Genomic DNA, 23,767 nt, shown 5'->3' on the forward strand with positions numbered 1-23,767 from the left:
TTAGTTAGAATATAAATTTCATCGAACCTGAAATAAATATGTGCTTTAACATTACTAAGCAAACAATTTAACACGTTCAAAATTAAAAAAATTGTCGGTTTTACTAGGAAAAACACTGTATACCCTTAAAACCGACTAGATAATGCCTGGAACTGGAGGGGGGCTACCCACACGCTTAAAATTCCCTACTCTTTACGCCCAAATAATACTTTTCAGTTTTACCATAGAACAAATTTAGACCAAATTTTGTATTTATTTTAAGATTAATAAAACGTTTGAAGCAGCAATTCAGAATAATTTTATCACTCAGTTCTAAGGTTGGTTTTTCTCCTGCTGATAAATCTTGAGATGAAATGAAAATTTAAGACATAGATTTGAAATTTAATATTACATTAAAGACTTATTGTGGCCATGCTCAGGAGCGTGGTTTGAGGGACTGCACTTCCCCCGCCCAATAATGTAGATAAAAAATTAATATACATCCCATACCCCTTGACTGTTTTGATATGAGCCCCTCCCCATTTGATCTTGCCACCCCCAATGAAATGTTGGAGATTCGCCTCTGGCCATGCTATAATTGACATGGCAAAATATTGCAAATACTACCTTTTTTTAAGAGCGACAAAATTAGTAAGGACAAAAATCTAACCTTTATTTCTTAGTCTCCATTCATTAATATTTTCAACTTCGTAATTCCTTCTTTTGCCAGTGTAATCAGACGTTGTTGAATATTCTGTTCCGTTATCCGATTCATAGTTTCCACTTGAATTTCTTTTTCTTGCTTCATTGTAAATCATATTTAACAGTTCAGTGAGTGATTTTCTCCTTTCAAGAAGTGCAGATTCTGCAGCATCACTATCCGAGTCTTTGCGTGTTTGCACTGCACTAAATCGTAAGAGTTCACCTGGATTCAAGGTCATCGTGAAACATTCACCTAATCCTTCCAACTTCTCAGTGGAATGTTGCTCCTTTAAAAACTTTGCTTTCAATTTCTGGAAAAACGATGGTTTATTAACTTTCTTCTTAAGAAGATTTGGTGATTCCATGAAGCCATTGGAATGTTCCCTTTCATTTTTGACACTTAACAATAAATCCTGCAAATCTGAAAAATTGGACGAATTGTTATTTACATTCTCCGCAAATAAATCTTGTGTTTCATAAGAAATATCTATTCCTTGTGGCATTGTCCCAAATTGTGGTTAGGAATTCCAGCCCACTCTCATAGCTAATAGTATAGTATTCTGAAACTGTTTATTCTGGATTCTATAGCAATGATAAAATTCCACTCCCATCAAAAGTTTAGTTTTCCCCTAACTAGATAAAAGGTGAAAGACATGAGATAACGCGATATTGTGCTGATAAGGTTTCGATTATGGGAGTGTTATCTCGCATAAAATTACTAGCTCAAAGTATTTAGCTTAGTGATGGGCTCAGAAGAGCATCATAAGTGAGCGTATCGTGAAAAAAAAAACCAAACGTATCTTGTACATATTTCGAGACTTTTGAATACGGTATGTTTATTATTAACTATATGTGTCTTGAACAGTCTTGGAAAGTACAAATAAAACCAAACTGAATATTAGTTGAAAGATTATAAATTTTTGAAAGATCATCAGAAGAATATTTTATTTCAATGTAATTTTTATTTTCATCATCAAAGCTGTAATGACTGGAAAAGAAAAAGTTTGTAATATAATTTGTTTTCAGTGAAGCACCAATGACATAGTATCATTTAGACTTGTACAGTTAGGGAAGGGGACAGTATCGAAACTCCTGTTTTTTTATTGAATTATATTTATTGTGAACAGTCTTGGAAAAAACTAATAAAATTAAACTGAATAATTTATATATAATGATATTAATTGTTGAAAGCTCATCAGTTCCGAATTTAACTTCACTGTAATTTTTATGCTTATTTTCAATGTTCTAAAAAGTACAAAAGAAAATATGTTTCTCATAATTCGTTTTCAGTAAAGTGCGAATGACGCAGTAGGTCTTAGATTTTACAGTGAGAGAAGGAGGCAATACCAAAACTCTTGTTTATGGGGATTTTTGTTTGTTTCAAGCTTGATTTGCATATTCAATTTAAGTTCCACTCGCTTTAAGATTTATTTATTCATTTGCACTATTACCTATTGTATGTTTGTTTGCTATGATTGCTTATTTAATTTCTGTTTGTTTTGGTTTTAATTACGCTCCAATAGCAAAATATTTGTGTTTGCGTTAAGCTTTATTTGTATATTCAATTTAAACTTTACTCGTTTTAAGATTTATTCATTCATTTATTTTAGTACCTGTTATATGTTTTTTTTTTATTATTGTTTATTTAGTTTCTGATCGTTTTGGGTTTCATTTATTGTTTAACAGTAATTTCCGTTTTGTTTCAATAGTTTGAATTTTAATATTTATTTGTATCTGCTGATCTTAATTTTAATACGACCTTTATTTTTCTTGGAAAAAACATGTTTTTTGGAAAGTTTTTTAACTCATTTTTGTTCCTTTTTGATTGGGAAAAGTTTTAAGTGTTTAAAAAATTCCTTTTTCAATATTATTTTTTTTTTTTCAAAATTAAACTTTCAACAAAGCAACCAAGTATCAAAATAAAGAAAGCATCAAAGTAAGCAAGGTAACACAGTAAACAAATTATCAAAGTAACAAAAAGGAACTTAACTTACACCCCTTGCCCAGTAAATGAAAGTCGCCACGTAAACCACTAAATCCGAGTATCGGAATAAACAAAGTATCAAAGTAACAATAAGCAAGTTGTGTAACTCAGAGCCATTTCTCCAGGGTCGGAGGGGGGTTCAACCCCGGAAGCATGGTTTTTGTCCTCATAACCATTTTGAACAAAATGACTATGTGAAAATCTTGACCGGATGTCCTTTTTGAAAGTGGGGCGTGGGCTAGTTGTCTATTGATCACTTTTAACTCTTAAAAACGAACTGGAAGTCTCAATTTTCGATGGAGTTAGCCAACTCAAAAGTCAATGCGACCACCCCTTCCACAAAAAACGTATATTCTAATAATGAGCAAATTGCATAAGTTACAATCCTTACCCCAGGGGCTATGGAGGAATTCCTGAACCCTAAGTTATAATAAGTTAAATTATGGACATTTTGTACAAAATGACCGTTTTAAAATTTTGATAAGAGGCGTTTTGGAAAAAAGGCACAAGGGAGGTGAGGGTTATTGCTCTTTGATCACTTTAGATTCTTAAAAAGAGCACAAGAAATTTCGATTTCCAATCGAATGAACTTCCTCCTAAGTGTATACGACCACACCTTCCATAAAAGCTTTATATGTTAACGATGGGCTGCCAGAACAACTTACAGGCCTTTCCTCCAGGGCTGGGGGGCTCAAACCCGTAACCGTAGCTATTTGACATTTGAACGATTTTGAACAAAATGGTTAACCAAAGTTTTATTAGAAGCATTTAGAAAATAAGGGCGCTAAGGATGGATGCGCTGCCATCTGATGACTCTTGACTTTTAAAAATGGAGCTAGAACTTTCGATTTAGATCGAATGAGCCTTTTCCAAAGTCTACACGATTACCCTTCAATAAAAACCTTATAGCCTATATGAACAATGGACAGCTTACATAACTTACTGCCCTTGCCCTGGAGGCAGTGGGAGGATTTGTCAACCCCATGGCATAATTATTTTAATTAATTCACCTTTAAATTATTTTGGAAATAATTACCATCTCAGAACTTCGATCGGATGCATTTTAGGAAAAGAGGGGGGGGCTTGGTGCCCTCCAATCACATTTGACTCTTAAAAACGGCACTAGAAATTCCTGTCTCCAATTGAATAAGCCCCTCTCCGAAGTTTATAACAGCACCCATTGAATATGAAGTACCTCGGGGGGGGGGGGGGTCATAAAACAATATTGAAGCTATTAAAGATTTATTCATTCATTTATATTTTCAACTGTTATCTTTATGTTTGCTATGATCTTTAATTCTAATATAAATTTCAATTTCCAATTAAATGAGCCATCTCTGATGTTTGTACGACCAACCCTTTACATAAAACCTTATCTCCCCCCCCCCCAGGGCATAGCTTACAACACTTCCCCGGGCTCTGGGAGGTTTTGTTAACCGCTGAGTTTTTGTTATTCAATCTTTAAACTATTTAGGAAATTCTCAAATTTTGCTCAGATGGATTTGAGGAAAGGGGGCCTTGGAAGGGGGTATAGTTGCCCTCTGATCACTTTTGACACTTAAAAAGGACATTAGAAATTCCGATTTACAAACAAATGAACCCACTCCGTAGTTTGTACTACCATCCCTTCCATATGAGCCTTATTTGCCCTGGAGCACAATTTAAAACACTCTCTCCCATGCTCTGGTAGGCAGTGTTATCCCTGGAGTGTTTGTTGTACGATCTTTGGTCTAGTTTGGACAAAATTACAAAATAATAAATTCATTTAGACGCATTTGGAGAAAAGAAAAGGGTTGGCAGGGGGGGAGTGGTTCTAGATGCCATAGAATCACTTTTGACTCTTAAAAAAAGAATCGGAACTTCAAATTTCGAAACATTTAAGTTCCCTCCGAAGTTTATGCAACCACTTCTTCCATAAAAACTTAACCCTTCTCATAAGTTACAACTCTTTCCCTGGACTGCGAAGGGGGGTTATGATCACCCCGAAGTTTTGTTATCTGGTCGTCGGACTATTTCAATCAAACAGGCAATCTCAAAATCTTTTAATCGGATACATTTGGGGAAAAGAGTGTGTGTGTGTGTGGGGGGGGGGGGGGTTAGATCTCCTCCCATTCCTTTTGACTTATAAAAAGGCAACTATAACTTTCATTTTACACTCAAATGAGCCACCTTTGAAGTTTGTACGACCTCCCCTCACATAAAAACCTTATATGTATCTGGGGCATAACTTAAAACATGGCTCTGGGGGTTTGTTTCGACCCCGAAGTTTTTATTATCTGATATTTCAACTATTTTTTGACAAAATGCCTATGTCAGAATTTTTATAGAATGTGTTTGGGTGGAAAGTGTCCTGTCAGTCTTTTTTTAATTTTTAAAAGTGAACTAGAACATTCAATTTCCAATCAAATGAGCTCTCTCTGAAGGTTATATGGGCAAACCTTCTATAATAACCATATATACCCCAAGGGCATAACTTACAACGCCTGCCCTAGACCCGGGGGTTGTGTCGACGTGGCAGTTTTATTATCTGATGTTTGGACTATTTTTAACAAAATGCCCATCTCGAAATTTTTATAGGATGGTTTTGGGGGAACATGTTTCGGGGGCGGCTTGTTGACACTTAAAAAAAGAATTAGAAATTTCAATTTTCAATCAAATGAGCCCACTCTGAACTTTATACATGTATCCCTTCTATGAACCATAAATGACCCCAGGTTATTACTTACCACGCATGTCTCCGGGCCCTGGAGGGTCGTCTCGACCCTGGAGCTTTGGTTATATGATCTTTGGACTAAATTTAACAAAATGACTATCATAAAAATTTTATCAAATGTATTTGGAGAAAATCCGTTATTTGGGGGGGGGGAGCTGGCTACCCTTCGATCAACTTTTACCCTTAAAATCGGTACTAGAATCTCCGATTTTCAATCGAACTAGCTCCCTCAGAAATTTATATGACGACCACTTCCATATGAAGCGCCTCTCGAAAAAAAATAATAATAAAGCATTTGAGCCGTATTGCTTTTACTACAGGCATTTTTTCAGACTTTTTTTTTCAAAAGCACTTAATATGGAAGGGGTGGTCGTATAAGCTTCGGAGGGGGCTAATTCCACCGGAAATAGGAAGTTCTACTGCCCATTTTCAGAATCAAAATTGATCGGAGGGCAACTAGCACTCCCCATGCTCTTTTTTCCAAATTTCTTCGGAAAAAAAAAATTGAGATAGTGATTTTGTTAGATGTAGTTCAAAGATAAGATACCAAAAACTCCAAAGCTGAGAAAAACCCTAAGAGTCCAGGGACAGACGTTGTAACTTATGTCCTGAGGACATATATGGTTCATATGGAAGGTGTGCTCGTATAAACTTTAAAGGTAGCTCGATTGACCGAAAATTGAAATCTTTAGTTAATTTTTTATGAGTCGAAAGAGACTGGACGGCAACTAGCCCTACTCCAAGCTCTTATCCCCCAAATGTATCCCATAAGACTTTTGAGATAGTCACTTTGTTACAAATAGTTCAAATTTCAGATAGCAAAACCCCGGGGTTGAGACAAACCCCCAGAGTCTGGGAGCAGGTGTTGTAAGTTATGCCCCGGGGGCATATAAGGTTTTTATGGAATGAATGGTCGTCTAAACTTCAGATAGGACTCATTTGTTAGAAAGTGAAGGTTCCAGTTCCTTTCTTAAGAGTTAAGAGTGTTCGGAGGGTATCTATCCCCTCACCAATTCACTTTTACCACATACATCCGAACAAAATTTTGAGATAGCCATCTTGTTAAAAATAAAGTCCAAAGATCAGATAAAAAAGTCTCAGGTTCAAAATATCCCCCCCCCCCCAGAGTCTGAGGAAAGGGTTGTTACTTGTACCCCTTGGGCATATAGGGTTTTTGGAAGAGGTAGTTGAACAATCTTCCAAGGGAACATAAATGATTAGAAATTGGAAATTCTAACTCCTTTTTGAAGAGTCCAAAGTGATCGGATGGCAACTAGCCCCCCTCACGCTTTTTTCCCTGAATGTATCTGATAAAGATTTTAAGATAGTCATTTTGTTCAAAATATACCAACAATAATAAACAAAACAGGATGGTTCACGCAAACACCCAAAACCCGGGGGCAAGTGTTGTAAATTATGCTCCAGGGGTAAATAAGGCTGTTATGGAAGTTATGGTCGTATAAATTCGGGAGGGGGGATATTCAATTGAAAGTTGAAATTTTTAGTTCCCTTTTTAAGAATCAAAGGGGACTGAAGGGCAACTAATCCTTTCTACCAGCTTTTTTCCCGAACAAAAATCAGATTACAAAAATCCAGGGTTAAAAAATCCCCATAGGGTCCAGAGGCAAGTTTTGTAAGTTTTAACCTGGGGGCATATAAGATTTTATGCAGGATTTTTAAAATAGCTCGAAAATTAGATAAACCTGACCCCCATCCCTAATCAAAAAAAAAATTATGATATTTTATTCCTAAGCTTGTGGAAGCTGACTCCCGTCTCTCCATAGCCCAATCCTCCTCCCCTCCAAAAAAATTGTTAATGATAAATCTTGGGAGCTGACCCTTGTCCACCCTCTGAGGCCAAAACCCACCAAACCCACTCCCAAAATAAACAACTTATGGGCGATATTTTACTTTAAAAATATGGGAATTGACTCCTGATCCTTCCTCTGTGGACGGACCCCCCCCCCTGTTTCAAAAAACTTATCAACGATATTTTATTCAAATATTATGGGAACCCACCTCTGGCCTTCCTTGGCCGAATCCTACAACCCCCCCCCCCCCGGCCCAACAAATAACACTTATCAACAATACACTATTCAAAAAATTGCGGGGCCTGACCCCTGGCCCTCCATGACCCAATCACTCTCCAATCAAAGAAATCCATATCAATGATAAATCATAAGAGATAACCCCTGATCCTCCCTCCATGGCCCAAACCCCTCCAAAAAAAACTTATTAAAGATACTTGAGTAGTTTAGAAAATGAGGGTTCTTGAACACCTAACTCATCCATTAAATTTACATTATTTTCACTTAATTTTACATCATTTTAACATCAAACATTGCACATTTTGAACATTTTCAATCTTTACATTAAAAATAAAAACTGTTTCTTTGAAATCAAGTTTGGTCTCATTTATATACTTTTTCAAAATGCCAACATGGGTTTCTCAGCCCCACATAGATCACCCCATCAATTTACGCCCTTTTTAGTTGAATTTGTACAATTTTAAAATAAAATTTCCGGCAGTTTTTTAATTTCCATCATGAGCCCTAAAATCAAATCAGGGATGTAATGAAAAAATAGTTTAATTATATTCCATTCTTTCTATATTACTGATAAAATTTAAATATTCGATATGATTTAATATTTAATGGATAGTTCTATATCAATATTTAAATAATTTATTTTATTTTTATATTTTATTTCAATCATATTTAAATTCATACCTTTATCTATTATTTTTTTAATTTCTTTTCAAGATCAGCTGCTTTAGAATCAAAACACTTAGGTGCAAATAGATCAACCATTTCACCTTTAAAATCAATTATGATAACGATGTTTTTCCCCCTTTAGGTGTAACACATTTTATTCTTTTAATCATGTATTCCATTCCAATGTCTAAATCTAGTTTCCTAACAGTTCGAACATATTTATTCACCATTTTCACTTCACTTAAAATTTTCTCCATTTATTAGCTGCTAATCTTATTCATTAAATTTCCATTTTGAAAATAATTTATATACTAACATATAATTTACTATCATTGACCTCCATGATTGCTTTTATTTCTGAAAATATAACGCAGTAAATGTTTTATTAATAAGGAGGTACTTAATCTAATAACAGTTTAATTTCTATATCAGCAGTTGATCCATTAGATAAACATTCGACTTGTGCTTTGAAACATCAAAAAAATAAAGGATAGACTGTTTTAAAATCATTGGAACTTACAATTGCTCCACTATCAACATTTTCATGTTTATATCCTAACTATAAAAATTATTGATAAGCGTTAGAATAATCTTCTAAGCATCATTAGCATTACTGAAATCACATTCCAAATCTTCTTGTGGATATCTACATCCATTTACGATTACTTCAATTCTATCAGTGTTCATATGCTGAAATACCATATTTTTTTGGGTATAAGTGTTATCTTTTTCAAATTTCTGTAAAACAACAATATTTTAGTTGTGTTATAGCATTCGTTGACTACCTTCTATGTTAATTCCCTATCCTTTTCATTATCAATTTTATAGATATTACATGCTTTCTATCTTAATTCAAATGAGCTGCCCTTTCTTAATCCAGCTTTCAATTCTTCCCCCTTCTTCGTTAATCTGGCTTGTAATTGAGTTGCTATGGGTAAAATGGGATGTTTAACTGGTAACATCCATGATAAATGCATTAAAATTACTTTAAAATTCTTAGCTCCATATTTTATAATGATATTGGAAAAACCGTTTCTTTTTAATATAATTTGATGGGTAACGCCTCTATAAACACGATTTATATCTTGAAAAATCCAAATAATCATGATAATAGTAAATACATACTAGCCACGTTACTTTCTTTGGTTTTATTTAATCTTATATATAAACCACAATTAAAAGTGTTATTTCGCTTTATTGTAACAGTTCCACCGCCTGCTGCAACAGGTGTAAAAGTGCTTTCAAACTCATTTTCTACTTTAAAGATATTAACCGATTGGGTTTTGTCTTCTTACCAAAACATATTAGTAGCTGCGCTTCGACTATAGTCAACTGGAAATTCTAATATTTTTTAACAGTAGTCGTTATACTACATAATTAATACTTTCAATGTATTTTCCATTGATAATATGTTCGATATTTTTGGACAAATTTAATCCATTCATCATTGTTCCGTATTCACATTGTTTTCTCTAGTTTCTGTAAATTCATATTTAGTCGTAGAATCATCAATAATAGGCTTTTCAAATATTTCCTAATAAGGAGCAACAATTTGATTCGCTGCCATTTATATGCAAAAACATTAAATAAACTTTAAAAGATTTTCAAAGCATCACCGGGGATGTAGTTTAAGTCCCTTCACTAAAATCATTGCATCCACTAAGCCATTCTTCTATTTATCAGGGTGTTTATTGAAATATATCTTTTTATTTGAAACTATACCTTTTAGAGACTTCACATCATTTAACTCTCTTTGATTATACTCTATCCAATATTTTTTATATTTAATCGCTCTATTTCTAAATAATTCCAGTCGTGGTTTAATAATTGTGTTATACATAATGAGCTGTATCTTTTATATTCTTTTTTGGACGTCTTAGATAATTGAAAATTGACGATATTTAAAGAAACTACCAATCCCACTACCATACTGTCATTTATACAATAATTGTTTCTTATTGATCAGCATTTATTATAGATTCATTTTTAAATTAATTTCATTAAAAAAATTTCAAATCCGAAGATATGCAACATTTTCTCCATTCTGATAAATTAATCGACCTAATTTATCAGTCATAGTCATTTTTAGCACGCTGATATATTCGTTTCGATTGATTGGAATATCTTGCCTTCCTATAGGAATCTCACAGAGTAGCGTGCTAGGTTCTGTTTTTGTATCAAAACTCCACAGTTAGAGGTTGTATTCCCATTCACAATTGAACCATCCACTAATGAGCAGTGAATCTGTATTTTATCAACATTTATTGTAATATTAGGAGCTTTAGTACCTTCATTATATTTACTACTTAGTTGAGCTTAATTTTAAAATTATAAGATAAAACATAAATCACTATTAGACCGATATTTATAATTCTCTTTCAAAATAATAACAAACTTCATTGTTGCTGGATTGGATAATATACTGATTGGGAATTGATCTTGATATGAATTGAAATTACGAGTTAAAAAATAATTAAAACCCCTCTTTTCATACAACCCACTGGGTATAATAACGTTAAACCATTGATCTTATTTTTCCCCAGTATTCAAACGTATTGTTTTTAAATTGATCACAAATGTTATACGATGAAAACCATAGTGTACATTGAGTTAAAGCTATTTCATAGTCAGAGTTTTGGTCTAACTTGATCGGATTACTTGTATAGGGCTGTTCAATTTCATTTTTGTCACCACTAATAATAATCAAAACCATTTATAAGAGAAGTATCTTTCTTCATAAAATTCAAATTCTAAGATAGTTGTTTTAAATAGTAGTAAAGTCATTTTTCTTAATAATTTTATTTTTTAATAATGAATCGAGCAGGTCAATAGCTTCATTTTTCAGTTTTCCAGCAGCTCTGCCACGTAGAAAACTATATATTTTCAAATATATGATTTGCATTCATGTAAATCCCAGTTTCTTATTGAAAATATATTGCATCAATGTTATCCTTAATATCTTTTAACCTTCTTCTATAGATTTTTACAAAATGAGACATTTTTTCTTCTAATTAACTAAATTTCCCGCAATTCATCTTTCCTCCGTATCTTTGATTAAGTATTCCTGATTCATCTATTACTTCTCTTAAATATTGATAATTGTCTGAATAAAAACTAGGCATTTCAAAATAGAATCGCTTAGGATCATATTCCTTATTGATTACTCTTAGAAGTTCATGATCTATCCCAAAATTGACATTGGCAATGAACTTTGGTTTATTCCGGGGTAAAATAGATTGACTTGGGTGAGCTTAACTGCTTACTTGAAAACTCTCTCTAATGAACGTTCTTGAAGTATAGTTCATTGTACTTCTATATTTTCACTATACTCGCTAATAATTTGTTCAACTTTACAGGATCCATTTATAGAATGAAAATTTTTAGTGAATAATTTTTTAGCTCCTTTTCGTAAGAACCATCAATCATGAGTTCATCATTATTATCTGAAAGTTCATACGTTATATGGGTTGTATGTTTCATTCCAGCTATTTGGAATATTTCAGTTATGTACTTTGGTAGCTAACTTTTGTCAAAAACACCCTATTTTATTAATTCTAACCAAATCACCAACATTGAATCACCAGCACCCAACTTCTCAGCATAGTCACGAAATCCAGCTTCCTCTATGGAATGTTCTTTAACCATAGTTCATCGTATTTCTTTATTTTCACTATACTCGCTAATAATTTATTCAATTTTATAGGATCCATTTATACAATGAAAATTTTTATTGAATAATGCTTGAGTTCTTTTTCGTAAATACCATTAATCATGAGTTCACCATTATTATCTGATAGTTCATACGTTATATGGGTTGTATGTTTCACTGCAGCTATTTGAAACATTTCAGTTATGTAATTTGGTAGCTAACTTTTTTCAAAAACACCCTTACTTTTATTAATTCTAACCAAATCACCAACATTGAATTTGCCTATGGATGATTTTTGAACTTCGACATCAGGAAATAAATTAGTGTACACCTTTTTTTCATTTCATCTTTTTATCATTTCTGTTGGTTTCATTTTGATGGATCGATGATAAGAATTGTTATAATTGTCGAAGAAAGAGGATAATATATCTATCCAACATTTTATGTTGTTATGAGTAAAATATTCCCGCAATCTTTCTTTGATTGGTTGGTATATTAGATCTTTCAACAATTTTAGTTTAATTCATTTGGAGATAAGAACCAATGAATTCTATGACTTTTATAAATACTCGAAACTTTTTCATAGCAAATTCTTTATCTTTATTTGTTTGTGGTTTTTTCGGTTTTCTATTTGTAAATAGACGTGTAAAAGCATTAATAATTTCCTTACCCTTTTCATCCTTTAAAAGAATACACCAAGCGTATTTACTAAGACAATCAATGACTGAAAGACTATAATAAAAATTATTATTTTTACTTTTATACTGCTGCATATCAACCAAATATCAACCAAATCTGCTTGGCAGTGGTCATCGACACTATAAATGTAAACACGTGTTTTTTTGAATTCATGATAAGCTGGACAGTGTAAAGAACTACTATATTGACTTTCCCACACTTCTTTAATTTTTTTTTTTTTTTTTTTTTGATACAGTAAAACCAAGTCATTTTAATTTTCTATGTAAATTGTCAATCCCTGAAAAGTTTGAATAATAGAGTTCTAAAAAGTTGTTTTCTGCACTGCTCTTGCCAGCAAAAATACCACGTCCTTTTATCCAGGATTTTTCCTCAGTGTTTCCTTTTTTTAAACTATTTTTCATGCAACTACAAAATGTACAAATACCTTTAATCAGTGGCACTTTCTTTTATTTTTCAAAACTTCCCAAGTTAAAGAATCGGTTGTAGTAACCTTTTTACCTCGCATGCAATAAACCACCATTTGTTACAGATTAAAATTATTAAACAAATTTAAATCATTAAACCTATTAATAAACGCAAACAGATTTCAGCCTTCTCAAGAAAGTCTCAAAATAGTAAATAGCAAGCAATAAAATATCTCAGTCTTGACTGTTCTTTAAGATTTAGAATTTTGTTTCATAAAATCAGCTCCTAATAAATGGCTAACATAGCAGAAGTGATTATGATTTTTTTACAACGAAAATCCGAATTCGTCAAAATAAAAAATTGTTTACCGCATTACAGAATTAATGAATTGCGGTCATTTACCAAAACTCAAAATTTAAAGATTATTGGCAAAAAATTTAAATTATTCAATACCACCAATGATCATCTAAATAATAAAATATCAATGTACGATATAATAAAATGAGATAGTCAAAATGATAATTACACTGTACGAGGATAGTGAATGCTGTGTACGCACAGAAAATGGGGACACGCGTTTCTTCAAGATAATGCATGGTGTCAAACAAGGATAAGTCCTATCCTCGTTTCTGTTTGTTATTGTAATGAACTATGTTCTACGGCAGTCTTCGGGCATTGGAGTGAAGATTAACATCCGACAGATCTCTGATCTGGACTTCTCAGATGGCGTTGTTCTTCTTGAAGAAACGAAACTGCGACTGCAGCTGCTACTCGACGCCATAGACGAAAAGGCCGAGAAAATGGGACTTGCAGTAAATGTCGGTCAAACAAAGAGTAAGGCCACATTTGACTCCCCGCTGATACTAAAATGCAAAGATAAAACAATTGAGCAGGTCAAGGAATTTAATTATCTCGGGATTTGGATTGAATACGATGTAAAAATAGACAACCAAATCAAGAGAAATATTGGAGAAGCGACATCGGCTTTTAGCAAGTTGAAACCAGTCTGGCGCAGTAGTAAATACTCTATGCACTTGAAGTTCCGCCTCCTGAATAGTGATGTGATGTCCATCCTCCTCTTTGCTGGTGAATGCTGGAAACTAAACACCCAACTGGAGAAACGTGTCCTAGCCTTCGAAAACATGTACCTTAGGGGAATCCTGAACATATCGTGGCAGAAAAATGTCTCCAACATAGAAGTTCGCTGACGAACCGGTTAGCCATTAGTTACTGACCTTCTGAAACGTAGGAGATGATATACCCTGGCTACGCCCTCTGTAAGCCAGAAGATGGACTTCCAAATGCAATATATGAGTGGCCCCCAACGGGAGGCGAAAAAGAGGTCAACCAAGACACACCTTACGACGACAGTACGACCAAGACCTGAGTAATGTGGATGTGTCTGTTCAACTACAATGAGAGGAAGTCACGGCTGCAGCTCAGCTCCGAGGGGTCTGGCGAAATTTTGTAGACGCCCTGTGTGCCCCCTGATCTAAGGTCTAAGGTAAGGAGGTTTAAAATTATCCGGTACACACAAAACTGTTGGATCTGGATCGGAAGCTCCAAAAAAATATGGTAGACAGAAGAAAAATACAAGTATAAGTGGTTAAAGTACTTAAACAGCGTGGAACATCCATAAAATGCATTGAAGCTGGGGTTTCATAATTCAAAGAATGCTGGCTTCCAAAAAACGGGGAATGTCAGAAAGAATAAAAAATTACATGATACTGTTGCGAAATATTGATATTTTTAGTGAATTATGTCATATTCCTTATTTTTGAAAAAAAATTTCTTGGGATAAATTGCGAAGTAAAATAAGGAAAAAAGCATGTGCTATAATCAATTATGACGGCATGGGATACCCTGGAATGCACTTAACTTGTTATTTCAATGATCCCAAGTATTCAATAGTAGAATATTATGATTCTTTTGGAATCATCAAGCACTTCGTGGTAATGAGCTGTAGTAAAGAGCGACCCGGCTCAGTAGTAACAGAAACTCTAAAAAACGGAATTTTGATGTCAATAGATACATTAAAAGAATTTGATTTTAATACTTATTTTAAATATATAAGTTTCATCAAGTTTAATCTTACTCATCAAAAGTTACGAGCCTGATTTTTTTTTTTCCTTAATTTCAAAAATAAGGCACGAAAATAAGGGGATGAAAATCACACCATCAGATTCAACGTATCAGAGAACCCTACTGTATAGGCCTTAAGCTCCTATCTACAAAATGTGGACTTTTGTATATTTTTTTTTGCCAGAAGAAGGATCACGAATGCGCCTTTATTTGTTTTTTTTTCAGGGGTGATCGTATCGACCTAGTGGTCCTAGAATGTCACGATACGGCTCATTCTAAGGAAAGTTAAAGGTCATGGTGCCCTTTTTAAGTGACCAAAAATTGGAGGGCAGCTAGGCTCATTTTTTCTCGAAGTTACTGGATCAAGATTTTGAGAACGCCATTTTGTTCAAAATAGTCGAAAAATCTTATAAATATGTCTTTGAGGACGACTTAATCCCCCACAGTCCCCAGGGGAAGGGCTGCAAGTTGTGAATTAAGCCTATTGTTTACATATAGTATTGGTTGTTGGGAAGTATACAGATGTTTCAGGTGGATTTCTTCTGATGGTGGACGGTCGGGGGGTTACGTTGGAGGATCCTTTACATGGAAGCATTTATCAAGGGGGAAGAGAATTCCCATTAACGGGCGCTGAATTTTTCAATGTTATTTAAAAAAACAATGAAAAATTAAATAAAAAACAAGTTTTTTCATCTGAAAGTAAGGAGCAACATTAAAACTTAAAACGAACAGAAATTATTAAGTATATGAGGGGGTTTGTCCCCCTCTCAAAACCTCGCTCTTTAAGCTAAATTTTTTTTAGTAATTTCAAAAGAGCTGTTTATGCTAATTAAACGACCTTTGTGATTCGGAGGTCATTCTTTAAAAATTGGAAAAAAAATTGAAATTTAGTGTAAAGCAAGGTTCTGAAAAGGGGGCGAACCCCCTCATAAACTTAATAAGAAATATATGGATATTAAATTTCGCTACGTATGTTAATTCGTAAGTTATGATTATTTATAATTAATGAAAACGTTTGTAAAATAAGTCTAGTGGCCTTTTTAAGTAACCAACAAAATTGAATGTCAATTAGGCTCCAATCCACATCCCTTTTTTCTCAAAATTGTCCGATCAAAACCTTAGAAAGCCATTTAGCCAAAAAAAGTAAAGATTAATATGCAAATTTTGTTTCAATTATTCATGTACGATGAGCCAAAATCAAAATTTGAGTTAATTCAAAAACCTTCAGAAATAAAAAAATAATTTTGACTGAAAGTTAGAAGCAATATTAAAACTTAAAGCGGAAAGAAATTATTCCTTATATAAAAGGGGCTGTTCCCTCCTCACCGCCCCACTCTTTATGCTAAAGTTTAACTTTTTGTCAAGGTTGTACTTTTTAAAACAACTAAAACTTTAGCTTAAAGAGCGGGGCGTTGAGGATGGGATAGCCCCTTTTTATGTACAGATCTCTGTTCGTTTTAAGTGTTAATGTCACTCCTTACTTTCAGTAAAAAAAACAACTATTTTTTATTTAATTTTAATAAGATAAAAATTTCAAGTATGTGGATTGTGGGCATCTTTGTGTTGATTATACAAAACGAAGATTTAAGGGAATAAATCCACAGAATTTTATTTAAAGCTTATTTTCAAATATAAATGGAAAAAGAACTAGAAAAAAGATTATTCGTTTATTGTAGAAGTTTTAAATATCATGGAAATGTTAGTAATACTTTCTTACTATCCAAATTTATATTTAGTGCTTCAGGTTTATCTGCTTTTGCAATGTTACCCCTCGGTTCTTTAAGTCTCGGGACAGTTCTGATTGAAATATTTGAAAAAATATCTAAGAATAGCAGAAAGAAAGGTTAAGTATTAAACTGCTTATTCATTCTATTTAAAATCGCTTGCTATGCATAATTCAGTTGAATTGATTTATGAAGATATAATTAAGCAAGAGAATGAATTACGCATAACATTACTTTTTTCTCCGCGAAAAATATGTCAAAAAAGTGAAACTAAATGGTTATAAATATTACATAAAGTCTGTAAAGTTTAAGACATAAATAAAAATGTTCTTAATTTTCACCCAGTAATATTGCTTGTTTCATTAAACGCTCTGTTTGTGCTCATTATCTATTCGGTTCATCCTATCAAACAGTTCGTGGTAATGAGCTGTAGTAAGGAGCGACATGGCTCAATAGTAACCGAAACTAAAAAACGAAATTTTGATACCAATATGTACATCAAAAGAATCGAATTTTAATGCTAATCTTAAATATATAAGTTTCATCAAGGTTAGTCTTACCCATTGAAAGTAACAAACCTGAGAAAATTTTAGAGCCTCATTTTAGAAAATAGGGAAAAATTTCCCCTAAAAGACATAGAATCTTAACGAAAATCACACCATCAAATTTAGCGTATCCAACAACCCTACTGTAGAAGTTTCAAGTTCCTATCTACAAAAATGTGGAATTTCGTATTTTTTGCCAGAAGACAGATCAAGGATGCGTGTTTATTTGTTTGTTTTGTTTTCTCAGGGGTGATCATATCGGCCCAGTGGTCCTAGAATATTGCGGGAGGACTCATTCTAATGGAAATTGGAAGTTGTACAGCCATTTTCAGGGAGACTTTTTCGTGTTTGGGTTGGGGTGTGGGGGGGAGGTGGTTACGTGAGAGGATCTTTCCATGGAGGAATTTATTATGAGGGAAGGAAATTTCGATGAAGGGGGTGCAGAAATTTCTAGCATTATTAAAAAAACAATGAGAAAATAAATAACAAAGTTTTTTAAACTGTAAGTAAGGAGTAGCATTAAAACTTAAAACGAATAGAAAATATTATGCATATAAGGGGTTCGTCTCCTCTACAATACCTTGCTCTTTATGCTAAAGTATTTTTTGTAATTTTAATTATTTATTCTACGGCTTTTGTGATTCAGGGGTCATTCTTAAAGAGTTGGGACGAAAGTCAAGCTTTTGTGTAAAGAGCAAGGTATTGACGAAAGGGCCAACCCTCTTATATACTTAATAAAAATATACAAATATAGAAGTCCGCCACGTTAGTTAATTCGCAAGTTACGTATAGCTATTACTAATAAAAACATTCGTAAAAAAAAGTAGCCGAAACTAATAAAAAACTGCATTTTAATACCAATAGTTACATCAAAAGAATTTTATCTAATGCTGATTTTAAATATATATATATTTCATCAAGTTTAATCTTACCTATCAAACTTTATGACCCTGAGAAAATTTACCTTGATTTACAAAATAAGAAGAAACAACCCTTAAAAGTCACAGAATCTTAACAAAAATTACACCATCAGATTCAGCGTATCAGAGAATCCTACTGTAGAAGTTTCAAGCTCCTACGTAAAAAATGTGATTTTTTTTTTGCCAGAAGACAGATCACGGATACGTGTTTATCTGTTTGTTTGTTTATTGTTTTTTTGTCAGGGGTGATCGTGTCGACCCACTGGTCCTAAAATGTCGCAAGAGGGCTCATTCTGACGGAAGTTAAAAGTTCTAGTAACCTTTTAAGTGATCAAAATATAGATCACTTAAAAGGTTAAGTTTTTCCCCCCAAAGTCACCGGATCCAAATTTTGAGATAGCCATTCTGTTTAGCTTAGTCGAAAACCTAATAACCACTTCTTTGGGGACGACGTTATCCCCCACAGTCCCTGGGGGAGGGGCTGCAAGTTACAGACTTTGACCATTGTTTACATATAGTAATGGTTATTATGAAGTGTTTAGACGTTTTCAGGGGGACTTTTTCGCTTTAGGCTGGGTAGGGTCGGGGTCGGGGGTTACGTGGGAGGATCTTTCCATGGAGGAATTTATCACCAGGGAATATAATTCTCATTAAGGGGGCGGAGGATTTTCTAGCATTATTTAAAAGAAATGAGAAAATAAATAAAAAACAAAATGTTCCATCTGAAACAGATGAGTACCATTAAAACTTAAAACAAAATAAAATATTACGTATACAAGGGGGTTCTTCTCCTCCACAATACCTTGCTCTTTACGCTAAAGAATTTTTAGTAACATCAACTGTTTATTCTACGGCCTTTGTGATTCAGGGGTCATTAACAAAGATTGGGGATAAAATTCAAGCTTTAGTGTAAAGAGCGAGGCATTGTCGAGGGGGCAAACCCCCTCATATACGTAATAAAAAATACACAAATATAGAAGTTCATTACGTAAGTTAATTCGTAAGGTAAGCATGTTTATTACAAACAAAAACGTTCGTACAAAAAAATAAAAAATCTAGTTGCATTTTTAAGTAACCAAAAATTTTAGGGCAACAAGGCCTCTTCCCCCGCCCATTTTTTTTATCAGAATCTTCCGATCAAAACTATGAGAAAGCTATTTGGCAAAAAAAAAATATGTAAATTTCGTTTTAATTATTCATGTGCGATGAGCCAAAATTGGAACATGCATTAATTCGAAAACGTTCAGAAATTATATTAAAAAAACAAGTTTTTTACCTGCAAGTAAGGAGCGACATTAAAACTTAAAACGAATAGAAATTATTCCGTATGTGAAAGGGGTTGTCTCCCTCCGCAATGCCTCGCTTTTTACGTTAAAGTTTTTTTTACTGTTTTAAAAAGTAGAGTTGTGAAAAAGAGTCAAACTTTAGCGTAAAGAGCGAGGCGTTGCAGAGGGGAGAACCCCTTTCATATAAGGAATAACTTCTGTTTGTTTTAAGTTTTAATGTCGCTCCTTACTTTCAGTTAAAAAAAAAACTTGTTTTTTATATTTAATCATTACAAAAGTCAAATAGTTTCTTTTCACAGTTCAAAGTGAAATGGCGTATGTAGCTTGCTTCTCTAGACAAAAAAAAATGACACATCAATTTCTCGCGAGTTTCTCAACGATTCAGTCTGTATTCAATTCGGAGAAACTAAGTACAGTGAAAGAATGGTTAAAATCTTAATGTAATTTGCTTGTTATTTCATTATTAAGTTATGAATTAGGTTTATTGATAAAAACCCAAAACGTAGATAATGGAAATAGTATAAATAATTTATCTATAATAGAATAAAAAATTTAAAAACAGATGAATTATTGGGTATGGTAAAAAACATTTTTTATTGATTAAGTGATCCAAATACTTATTCAAAAAATGCTTTAAAGCTATTAGATTCAAATAATACTTTTAAAGTAATTGAATTCAGGAAATTCTACGTTTTTCAGTAGACAAATTAATAGAATATATACATAAACTAAAAATTAAATAAAAACCAAATTTCAGAAAGTTTTGAAAACCTCACCCCCAGGCTGTTATCCATTGTTTTGTTGTTGGTGATCTCGCATCAGACTAGGTTCTGAAGCAAACCCCGTAGGGTTTTTGTTTGGAGGGAAGCTGGCTCCTTCTTACTCCTTGATCTTGATCATTGGCCCGATCTTATTGATATCATCAATTACTACCTTAGGTAACAGTGAAAGTCGAACTGTTGGATCGCAACCAATTATCATTCGATCGATTTGCCAACTCGGCCATGCAGGCGTGTAAGGAGAGTTTATACAATTTTTTTGTGTTTCATTTGAAAGGCTTTAAAAATTGAACCTGAGACCTTTCTCTTCCGAGTCAAGCACTCTAGCCATTTGAGCTATCAGAGACTTGCTAAAAGTTAGACAGAAATCATGTTGTTAGATAAATTAATTCCGATTCAGAAAATTTGTTTAATAAAATAAATTATTTACATATTGATGTAGAACTATCCATTAAATGTTAAATCAAATTATACTATTACATTTATCAGTAATATATGAAGAATGGAATACAATTAAACTATTTTTTTAATTACATCTAAAATTCTTATTTCACAAGACCTGTTTTGATCTTAAAGCTCATGATGCGAAATTAAAACCCTCCCTGGCCTCACCTCCCCCCCAAAAACTTATTAAGGTATCTTTATACCAAAATTATGGGAACTGAACCATGGTCTTCCTTCCATGATCCCCCCTCTCCAAAAAACACCTTATCAACGCTATTCTATTCCACCATCCATGGGAGCTGACCCCTGGGCTTGCTTCAAGGCTTGACCTGCCCTAATCCCCCCCCAAAAAAAAACCCACCAACTTATTAATGGCATTTTATTCCAATAATCATGGGAGCTGGCTCCCATGATTCGACGCTCCATCCCCAAAAAATCTCATTAACGACAATATTTTCTAAAAATCATGGGAGCTGACCCCTAGCCAATCCTCCATGGCCCGACACTCACCCCAAAAAAACAATATTATCAGCGATATTGTGTTCCGATCATTGGAACTGACCCTTGGCCTTCTTTCATGGCTGACCCTGATCCCTTAAAAAGGCTTAATAACGATATTTTATTCCAAAAATCATGGGAGCCTACACCTGGCCCTCCTTCCGTGTTTCAACCCCACCCCTACCAAAAACCAACTTATTAACAATATTTTATTCCAATAATCAAGGGATCTGAAACCAGGCCCCCCTCATTCTCCCAAAAACGACTTATTAACAATAATTTATTGACAAAATCATTGGGCATTGACCCCTGGCCCAGCCCCCATGGCAAGACCCCCACCCGACGCAAACACACGCACAAACTCATTAATGATACTTTATTCTCAAAATCATAGAAATTCCGTTTAATTTTATTAGCTTCTTCAAAAAATTTTCAAGACACCTAGATTTCTCAGGACACCTATTATTTTCACTACAAACATGAATTGGGCTATTGCCAATTTCCCTAAGGGTGAAAGTATAAAGTCTACTGCGTATTTGGCGCTTAACTAAAACGAATTATATTACAAATATTTTCTTTTGGTACTTCTTACAACATTGAAAAAAAAAATTGCAGTGAAACAAAATCTTGAGCTGATGAGCTTTCAGCAATCAATATCATTGCATATAAAATATTCAATTTAATTTTATTAGTTTTTATCAAGACTGTTTCCAAACACACATAGATCTATTTTGGAATTTATTTCGGAATACGTAATTATTTTCAAATAGGGAAACTTGAAAAAACTTAGAACTTTGGCAATCAAAACGAACAGGAATTAATTAAAAAAAAAATCTTTCCGAAAAAAAGTTTTTCAAAGAAAAGTAAAGGCCATATAAAACTTAAAATCAGAAGAAATAGAAACCTACAATAGCTCAAACTCAAAACGATCAGAAATTACTACTAAAGAATAAATGAAACCCAAAACGAATAGAAACGAAGACATTCATAGCAAAAGGTACTAATACAAATGAATAAATAAAGCTTAAAAACTAGTAAATTTAATTTGAATCTACAAATTAAGCTGAATACGAACACAAATATTTTGCAATTCATATATAAATGAAACCCAAAACGAACAAAAATTAAATAAACAATCAGAGCAAACAAACATATAATAGTTACTAATATAAAAGTAAAACAGTTCAAAATAGGGATGAAACCTTTTTATTGACAGTGAACAGATATAAAATTTAACTGGATATTTCGAACACATATACAGTGTTCATCATCAGCAGTAAAACTAAGTTTTACTGCTAAAAACTTTACTGCTAAGTTTTACTTTAGTTTTACTGCTGATGATGAACACTGTATATGTGTTCGAAATATCCAGTTAAATTTTATATCTGTTCACTGTCAATAAAAAGGTTTCATCCCTATTTTGAACTGTTTTTTCTTTCGTCATGGAAAGGCAGTGTCGTCTTCGAAGTTATCTACTAATATAAATGAATGAATAAATCTTAAACCGAGTGAAACTTAAATTAAATATACGAATAAAAAATATTGAAAAAGAAAATAGCAACATCCCTACTTTTGTGGCACGACTTTAGAAGAAAAACTCCTGCATAACAAGGACTATAAGTTTTAAAGAACAACAAACTTCAATTGTCTATATCAAAACCTGAACTGTGTTACCGGTACCAAGCTAGATATAGATTGAATACTTTACAAAATGATTTCAAAATTACACCTGCTGCAAGCGAACAGCTGGTATGAATGAGAAAATCTATATAAGCGTCTGTCTCAATGCTTAGGCACCCAAAGGTTTGCTATTTAGAAACACTTTTTTCTAACGTATCGTTTGACACTGTCTGAGTAAAGACTTTCAGTCTTCAGGTTTGTCATTGAAATAAAGAAGGGGCTATTTTCGAAAGATCCTGAAGCCAATGATATGAGCATAGGCTTTCTTTTGTTTTTAGCAGCGTCATCTACGGTAGTATGGTTAAAAAAATCACCGATAGCTTTATAGTCAAACAGTTCGTGTTAACGAACTGCAGTAAGGAGCGACCCGGCTCAATAGTAACCAAAACTCTAAAAATGGAATTTTGATACCAATAGTTACATCAAAAGAATTGCATTTCAATGCTGATTTTAAATATATAAGTTTCATCAAATTTAGTCTTACCCATCAAAAGTTACGAGCCTGAGAAAATTTGTCTTATTTTAGAAAATATCATACAATCTTAACGAAAATAACAGCATCACATTCAGCGTATCAGAGAACCCCACTGCAGAAGTTTTATTCTCCTATCTTCAAAAATGTGGATATTCGTATTTTTTGCCAGAAGGCTGATCACGGGTGTTGGCGTTTTTCTTTTCTTTTTTTCCAGGGGCGATCGTAGCGAACCAATAGTCCAAGAATGTTGCAAGAGGCTGAATCTAACTGGAAATAAAAGTTCTAGTGCCCTTTTTAAGTGACCAAAAGAATTGGAGAGCACCAAGGCCCCCTTCCACGCTCAGTTTTCCTCCAAAGTCACCGGATCAAATTTCTGAGATAGCCATTTTATTCACCATAGTCGAAAAATTTAACAACTATGTCCTTGGGGACGATTTACTCCCCCACAGTCCCCGTAGGAGGGGCAGCAGGCTACAAACTTTAACCAGT

At 33.5% G+C, this 23,767-nt stretch overlaps 1 protein-coding gene and 1 long non-coding RNA gene across 2 annotated transcripts in view; one reads left to right on the forward strand and one right to left on the reverse strand.

Moving 5' to 3' along the window:
• Nucleotides 1-649: 649 nt before the first annotated feature.
• On the reverse strand, nucleotides 650-22,809 carry LOC136033003 (uncharacterized). Its single transcript, XR_010618837.1, has 2 exons — nucleotides 22,694-22,809; nucleotides 650-1,102 (listed from the first exon to the last, which is right to left on the reverse strand). It is a non-coding gene; the product is annotated as an uncharacterized LOC136033003 (long non-coding RNA).
• Nucleotides 1,319-23,767, forward strand: part of LOC136033002 (RRP15-like protein) — a 220,701-nt gene continuing 198,252 nt past the window's right edge. Inside the window, exon 1 of the mRNA XM_065713529.1 lies at nucleotides 1,319-1,511. The gene's annotated coding sequence lies outside the window, so the exon portion shown is untranslated. The remainder of the gene's footprint in view (nucleotides 1,512-23,767) is intronic.

Source organism: Artemia franciscana, chromosome 11 (genome assembly GCF_032884065.1).
Source record: "Artemia franciscana chromosome 11, ASM3288406v1, whole genome shotgun sequence".
NCBI classification, from domain to species: domain Eukaryota; kingdom Metazoa; phylum Arthropoda; class Branchiopoda; order Anostraca; family Artemiidae; genus Artemia; species Artemia franciscana.